This window comes from Euprymna scolopes, chromosome 46, assembly GCF_053919585.1.
Source record: "Euprymna scolopes isolate OS-2025 chromosome 46, ASM5391958v1, whole genome shotgun sequence".
Taxonomy (NCBI): Eukaryota; Metazoa; Mollusca; class Cephalopoda; order Sepiida; family Sepiolidae; genus Euprymna; species Euprymna scolopes.
The window spans coordinates 23,282,405-23,289,728 of NC_136527.1; the positions used below are offsets into that span (position 1 = coordinate 23,282,405).

The 7,324-nt window shown below is 34.7% G+C and overlaps 1 pseudogene; it reads right to left on the bottom strand.

Moving 5' to 3' along the window:
- Positions 1-1,347: 1,347 nt before the first annotated feature.
- LOC145271752 (U2 spliceosomal RNA) lies at positions 1,348-1,497 on the bottom strand (annotated as a pseudogene).
- Between the last annotated feature and the right edge of the window lie 5,827 nt (positions 1,498-7,324).

The following is a 7,324-nucleotide window of genomic DNA, read 5'->3' on the forward strand; positions in this document are numbered from 1 at the left end:
GCTTAATATTTGGAAAACTACTTGTTTGTGGTAAATATGTATGAACTTGCACATACAAAAATGGTCATCACTGATAACATAAGAAATGACACATATCTGTATACGGATTATACTTTATTTTTGTTCTTTAATACCTTCGTCTCTTTATTGAAAGAGGAAATCAGAAAAAGAAAACAAAAACAAAAAGATTTTTCGCTCAAAAAAACAAAAAATTATCCCCTTCCTAAGTGGCCATAAAGTGGGTGATTATTTTATGTTTAATTTATATTTGAATATGATCCCTCACTTTTTGAAAAAGTAAATTTTTCATATCATGAAAACTATTTCTCTGCACCGATTTTAAAAGTATATATTTGTTTTCAGCATCCTCGAAAACATAAAAGTCGTCATTGTAAAGGATTTGGGGAAGGGGTGGAAAGATTTTAGACATTAAGCAAAACAACAAACCTTATAAATAGTGTTGACTAAATTAAAAAAAATAATGATTCTTAAACAAATTACAATATTACGATTCTGATATTTTTAGATGAGGAATGATTCTTTGTATTATTTATATTATTTAGATTATTAAGACTACTGTTCTCACCTTGAGTGTTATTTATTATGCAAACATTGTAAAAATAACGTGTCGAATATTTACTTACTGGATTGTGATAGTACACTTTAACTTTAATTCTGTTTTAAAAAGTGAAGACGATATAAAATTTAACTATTTTGTATTTCGGGAGAAATTAATTGTGATAGATGAAAACATTTGAATTATTATTAATGGATTTTCCTAAGTGAATATTCTGCATTTGTCATGTGCACAGACGGTGGCTGCTTATTTTTTCACTAGTCAGCTATCCTACAGCTGCTTCTGATTTTCTCACATGAGCACCATGCACGTTATATTACAAGAACATGTGTTTTTGGATAGCTGAATTATATATGCAACATTTAAATAAAATCTGAGTATTATAACTCTAATTTCTTTCATAATTTATTTCAGCTGGTAAGACCCATCTGAAAAGTTGTTTAATCCAGGTATTTTGAAAGTTTAAAAAACAAGGCCGATAGCTATTAGTTGCGTGCTCTCGTGTAATGAATGCATGAATGTAGGATTGACAAGAAATTCTTAAAGATAAACAAAAATGACCGAAAAATGGGCTGAAATGACTTAAATAAATAAAAAGTAAATGACTTAGAATGACTTTAATGAACTTAAGGATGAATTGAATGACTTGAATGCTTAAAAAATAACTGGAATCTTTCAAAAAAAGATTGAATGATCTGGAGAATGACTTGAATGGCTTTGAGATTGACTGGTTGTAAAATGGGTGATCCTTTTACATAATATTAATACAGAAAAGTTATCCCCCACTTTATATCACAAAATTATTTGATTTAGGGAAGTTGAAACGTTATATTATGTGGCAAAAGTTACAAACATAAGTACAGCATGTAGTAAGAACAGATACTACACTTTGATCTTGGCCAAAAGGCCAAGAAAAGGGTATTTATTTGCTCCCCCACCAAGCAAATTAGGCACAAGGCCAATTTTTAATGAGAGGAGTGAAGGGGAAATGGGGACCAGCTCCCTGGGGAGTAGGGGAGCTGAATAGTGACAATTGGTATGAAGGGTTGTCCATACATTGACCAAGGTCTTATATGTGGGATTGCCCCCACATATGGTCTTTGCTTGCAGTATCTGCCGAAACAGATACTACACTTTGATCTTGGCTAAAAAGCCAAGAAAAGCTTAAACAGCTAAGAATAGCATCTATTAACAACAGACCTTTGATCTTAACCAAAAAGGCCAAGCACAAAAGTGTTACCGACAGACCGACCGACAGTTTGACTTCTAGAGTCGCTTGCACGTGACTAAAAACTGATATTATTTTAGTTTTTCAATAAGTGTGATTCATTATTAATTTTTCTTTGTGTTGGATTGTATGTTTCATTGTTAATTCTTCTTGTTATTTATTACTACTGCTGTTCCTCCCCTTTTGCTATTGTTATGGACTTTAATTTTTTTTCTGGTTATGATTGAAGGTAGCCTTTTTTCCATGGAAATTAAGTAAGGAAGTGTTATCATCCTCTTGTTACTTGTATGAACTTTTATTTTTCTTTCGGTTATGAGTAAAAACTTGTGTATCTAACTTTTAGATCCCTAGCCATGTGTTATGAAATTTGGATACGTTTCAAATGTTACCTTTGATAATCATCTGGGAGAATGTTAGCAAGTAAACTTTTAATCCCCTTCCTAATCTTGAGGACAGAGAGGTCCTAGGGATGAGGTTTTGGTTGGAGTCTAAGTGTATATAAAATGAGCTACGGGCGTAAAATGTTGGTTTCTTTCGTATTTTACCTCTCTTAGCCATCAACAAAATTATGTGAATAAAAACAATACATTAAGATGGTTCTAATTAAAATACATGACTACTTTTTCAAAACTTTAAAATTGACATCCACTGTGGCTATTGCTTGTCAGTCCCAGAGTGGTATGATCACTGTTAAAATGGGTCAATATTCTATGAGATATGCTATTGATATTCTTAGCTATCAGGGTTGTGGAGTTAGATTATGAAAGTCTGACTCCGACTCCTAGAATTCCTAGAATGCTGACTCCGACTCCTTCGATATCTTAGCCTCTGACTCCCGACTCCTTGATCCCTATGTGGAAATCAATTCTGCAGATCCATATACCAGCCTCCCACACCTATTCAGCATTTTATAATTACTTTTCATGCATATCATTTTTTATGTTTAACATTCACTTAATGAGGCATATCACCAATTGATATATGTATGGGGTACAAGTGCAACGAGATCATCAGAACACATTCCATAGAGATTGCAACTTTTCCTGTTGACCTCGACGCTTTGTTGATAAAGTGGGATTAGATTGACAATTCTTTTAAAACCTATCCAGGAGGAAGAGATTAGTGGTAGGTGCAGCAGCCCAGATGTGGCAACAATACTCCCTGCATATTTATTTTACTCACGGTAACACTTAATGAGGCATATCACCTATTGGACAAAAAATGGCCACTTTTTGAGACCATGTCTAGGAAAGATTAGCAAGTTGTCGATTTATGTTATATTTAAACTTCTGCATATCAGTACGACCAGGAAAACAGGTAGCAGGAAGGGAATTCAGAAGTCTAGCTGTTCAAGGGAATATACTATTAGAATAGAAAGCTTTTTGCCATAAAGGGACCTCAACAGTGAAGGGGTGAGATCTTATTGCTAAACAGGTTTGTCGGGGATATGTATGGGATTCAAGTGCAACGACATCATCAGAACACATTCCACAGAGATGCAACATTGTGACGATGGGAAAAAGAGCTGAAGCTTTGTTGATAAAGTAAGATTAGATTGACAATTCTTTTAAAACCTATTCAGGAGGAAGAGATTAGGGGTAGGTGCAGCAGCCCAGATGTGGCAACAATACTCCCTGCATGACCGAATGGTGGCCTTGTAGAGGTACGGGATACTCTCAGGTGTGAGTAGTCTTTTAGCTCGATAGAGGGAACCCATCATCTTTGCAGCAGTCTTTGCAATATCGTCTATGTATGTGTTCCAGTTTATATTGCCTACAAAGTAAAATATAGTAAAATCGTCCCAAAAAGGAGTTTGAGGGTAGAATTCTCAGGTAGGGTGTTATTTTTCATTGATATAAGCGGTTTAAGTGGCGTCTTGTAATTGTTAAAGGAGAGCAGCTTAGTTTTATTTAGTGTTATTTTTCATTGATATAAGCGGTTCAAGAGGCGTCTTGTAATTGTTAAAGGAGAGCAGCTTAGTTTTACTAGCATTAAATGTTACTACTCATTTGCGTCCCCATTCAACTATGGACTGGAGGTCATTTTCTTATAATTCTGCCATTGTCTTAGATTTATGTACATCTGTTCTCCTAATGCATGTTATAGAGCATTGGATCATCAGCAAATATACTCATCTTTATTTTTTACATAGGCATCACCACTTATCAAGGCCCAGAGATAACCCGAGGATAAGGGTTAAAAGTGTACAGTAGTCAATTGAACAATATAGTAATTGTTAGTAATAGAAATTAGGTAAATTTGTTAACTTAAGTGGAATGGCTCATCAAGAACTTATTTACGTTGGACTGAAGACAACCACATTGTAGTCAGCTGGAAAGCAGGAGAACAGAAGACAGTTCCACAGACGTGCAGTTCTAAGAAAGAAGCTTTTTTCATTGAATCTACGTTTAGGTTTAGGCACAGATAAAGTATGGGGGGAATTATTGATAGTGTTTTCAGCTAGATGATTGTTTCTTGTGAAAGTTTGGTGAGGGGGACTACAGATTGAAGCTTAGTCGAGCACTTGCCATGAAAATAACGATAAAGCAGAGACAAACTCGCAACATCTCTTCTGTGAGATAGCGATTGCAGAGAAGAGAAAAGGACATCTACGAAGTCGATTTTGATGCCAGATGGGGATCAGAACGCTGATAATGTAAAGATAAAAGTTGGGTTTTAGATGCATTCAAAGTAACCAGCCACTTCTTTCCCCATTGTACTACGGGCTCAAAATCAGAGGAGGGAGAATTAGAGAGAACTTGATCGTTTACGGTCTTAGATGTGATGTCATAGATAGTAGTGTCATCAGCATAAATGTTTATGAATGATGTCAAAAGCCTTTGATACATCAAGAGCAATTGCCCAAGAAAGGTTGTCTCTGTCGAGTAATTCGCTAATCCTATGAGATATAAGTGTAAGCACATCTGCTGTAGATCTAGCAGAATGGAAACCATATTGTGTGTCACTAAGAAGGTTATTTTTGCTGAGATTATTGGTTATTTCTCAATTTATTATTATATATTATTATATATATATATATATTATTTATTAATGTCGAAACGTTGTGAAAACAACAACTAATAAAGATGAGAATAATAGTCCGAAATAAAAAATAAATTAATATATATAATGCTCATGTCAAAAATGAATTCCAATTAAGGAAAAATATATATACCAATTGGTACGGACCCGACTATGGAAGATCAGATAATAAATAAACGTGGATTTATAAGATCAAAGAATCCAACCTTGATCGCCCTTCAGGGCCCATAGCGCAGTTGATAGAGACGTTGAATCTCTACGGTTCCAGATGATCAATGTCTGAAGATAGCGGTTTCAATCCTACCCAAAGGTGGCCAGAGGCTTACTTGGCCAAAATGTGGTGAGACGACAACTACCGATGGCAGTGATTGCTGAGAATGCAGTTAGGAGATTTGAAGTCCTATCCATCGCGGTTACCACCTGATGAAGGCCAGAAGAATAGTTGTCCGAAACGTTGTGAAAAACAACAACCAATGAAGATGAAAACAACAACTAATAAAGATGAGAATAATAGTCCGAAATGAAAATAAATTAATATAAGCTTTTGAGGGTTTTTAAGGCTTTTTCAGTCAAGTTTTTTGGGATGTTTAAAACGGAATTTGTTAGCTTTTTTGTTTATTCACTTTCTTCCAATTTGAAAGTCGTCTCCTTCCACTGTAATAGCGCTTTTTCATTGGATAAACAAATGGACACTCAATGAATTACAAAAATAGATAATCAGAAAAAACTACCGACCCCCTAAGATCACCAGAAAATACTAAAAAACATTACATAATAAACAAATGAAAAAGTCGATTTAGTGTTTAAACATTTGAATAATGCTAGGCTGAAACTGATGATTTCTGGTTGCCCGATCCATGGTTCTCGGGAATTCCCAAGAATCCGTGTCAAATTATTCAAGAGTACTGAATATTTTTTAAACAAAGAATATAGATCTTTCCAAGCCTAAACAATTCTCTTTCACTTGTTTATCTTCCCCACTTCAAAACTCCAAACCTTCTCTAAGCCTTTTTGAATGGATCCTATTATCATCTTTGACATCCAAGTGATGCAAATAGGCGATAACTCAAAGTCATGCAACATGTTAGTACTCTCATCTCCATCAATAGTATGTCAGACTCTTCATCTGGCTTTTCCTGTTGACCTCGACTCTTTTATATTGTGATATCAGTTTGTTCCATGGCTGAATTGCTATCTGACTCAGTGGACTCCATTGGAGAAGCCAATGTGGTCTTTCTTAATGGTATTTCCTTTTTGGGAATGTTCCATTCCTTGATCGATGTTGTCAACAGATGTTCCGCATGCACCTTTATCATGAACATGTCAACTGATCGTTAATCCTATATGAGACGGAGCCTGTTTTATCTATGACTACATAATTTGGTTTCCAACATACATCTAACTTTCCTCGACTCTGGTGATTCTTATAATCAACCAGATCTCCAATATTAAAATCTACAGACTTTGTTTTCTTATCCGAGTTCTCTATCAGTTTTTATCCTTGCTTTCCAAATGTTATCCCTTACAAAAGTAAAAGATTGATACATATCTTGTAGAGTGATTAATATATTATCTAATGGCAGGATCACTGACATTTTTCTTCGTCGGTTGGTATGGTCACCCTAAAATACTGTTCTACATCATCCACCCACCTCCTGTAACCACGTTTCCTTCTACATTGCAACGACACTATTTTCCAGTTATCAATCTTATTACTGACCTCACTGCCTTTTTCAATTCTGAATTCAGTCTCTGCAGAAAATGTAAAAATAGCTGCTTCATTATAACAATAGTAAATGCTACTGACGAAAGAACAAAATAACAATACAACTCAAAATCAATATTTGTTAAGAAACACGAAAGAGAGAAAAATAATGTTTTTTGTGTTATGTTATGCATGTCACACACACACACACGTATATATATATATATATATATATATATATATATATATATATATATATTTAAAGTGATGGTTGTGTAGTTCCAACGAGAGAAAAAATGTATATTTAAAAGAGTGTAGCCATCAACAATTGTGGGTTTTTTTTTAAGGTTTTCATCATATTTTTATTTTAAAATGTTTTTATAACGCGTTTCGAGCTTAGGGTGTGCTCTCTTCAGATATTTTCGTAAAAAGTTTTTCTTTAAAATGGGAGTTTGTAGATATGCCTCCGCTGATATTAAATATGTTTTTCATAGTGATGCGATGCGTGTGTTCAGTGTTCAGACATTCTGTCTCCAACTGTAAGTGTTCACAGTGACCGGTCAAAGTTAGTTTCAAAGAGTGTTTTTTAGTCCATATGGTGAAGGTTTTTATGGCTTTTTTAGGGTTCTTTTTAAAGACTTTCTTTCCTCATGTATAGCATACACTCACACACAATCACATACGCATACATATACATTCATGTACATGTACACATGCACACACACACGTACGCAGGCACACACACATACACACACGTACATACATAGAAATA